The following is a 1,511-nucleotide window of genomic DNA, read 5'->3' as shown; positions in this document are numbered from 1 at the left end:
GAGCGCCGAAAATCTTGTCTCCCCTTCTTCCCTCCATAGCCATAGCCATAGCCATAGCCATAGAGCTTCTCTTGTTGCTTCCTATCTTCCTTTTCCTCCTTCACTTTCTTTGGCTTCCACAGTACTCGCGCCTGATGCTGCTGCTGATATGATCGTCTCGGTCCAACTCGGATGTTCATGAATCCATGGTGATTGAACTGCAGCTGCCGCTGCTGTTTCAGTGAATCAGTAACAGCAACTTCTTCATTCACCACCACAAACGGTTCTGGTGGTGATGAAAGGAAGGTGTTGTTCGTACCATCAGGAAGGGGTAACGGCACTGTGGGTAAATACAGGCTAAAGTTGGGTGGAAGAGAGAGAAACTCCCCTTGCTGACACGGTGGTTCTGTCGGCGGCAGTGGTGGTGGTGGTGGTGCAGTAGGAATGGCGGTATAAGGCCACGTGTTCTGATAAGCCGGGACAAACGCAGGGGCTTCTGGGTTAAGAGGCACGTGAGGAACCATGTTTGCGTGTTTGTGAAGGAGTTATTACTTTGTGTTGTGGGGTTAGAACTGAGGTTTGGAGAGAGTTTGGGAAAGAGAGAGTGCTTTCTATTCCTTTGTTTTGCTTTGCGGTGAGAACTGAGAGGTTTGGAGAGAGAGAGAGAGAGAGATGATCACAGCAGAAAGAAAAGAGTTTGAGTTGTTTCAGCTTTTCGTATTTTGTTGAGGGAAGTATTGTGTGTGGTTTTTATAGCAATTCTCAATGGGATTAAAAATTATAAATCAATCAATCAAAGATAATATTTGTGAAGTTATAGTGCCTATATACCAAAATCAACTACTAATATAAAATATATATTGAAATATAAATACATATTAAAAATATTTATATATAAATATATTAATAGTTAATTTTAGTGACTGATTTTAATATATAAATAATATTTTTGATATTTATGTATTACAACAAAAGAAGAGAATTTTATCATCAAAATTATTCTTATCTAGATCTCTTAATATTATTAATATGGAAATTTATTTTTAAAAACAAACCTATTTAAGTTAATTATTCTTAACCTTAAGGCTTAAGCCAATATTAAACCACCAAAGATAATTTAGTAGCGAAAAATTTAGGTAATATATACGAGTTCTTAGATAATATTGTTTTAAGTAAGAAATATTATTTCCCTCAAATTAAAATATATATGAGGTCTTAAATCTTAAATTAAATTATTGTTATAAGTAATAAATATTATTTCCCTAGTCTTGAATAATTGACAATTTTTATAATTTTACGTATATAATTAAAAAATATTCATATTGATAATACTAAGTGATTTTATTTTTATTACTGATAGTAACCCTATTAAATGAAAATAATATAGAAAGATATAATTAATAAAAATAACTTTGTGCATTTGACCACTTAAACTTCTCTAAAATAAAATGTTTTCAAGAAAATATGTTTTCTTAATTAAATTATACAATTAGTCTTTTCTCTATTTTTTTTTCTTAATTTTATGATTTTCT

This window comes from Arachis ipaensis, chromosome B03, assembly GCF_000816755.2.
Source record: "Arachis ipaensis cultivar K30076 chromosome B03, Araip1.1, whole genome shotgun sequence".
In the NCBI taxonomy this organism is placed as follows: Eukaryota; Viridiplantae; Streptophyta; class Magnoliopsida; order Fabales; family Fabaceae; genus Arachis; species Arachis ipaensis.
This window is presented reverse-complemented; position numbering follows the sequence as displayed.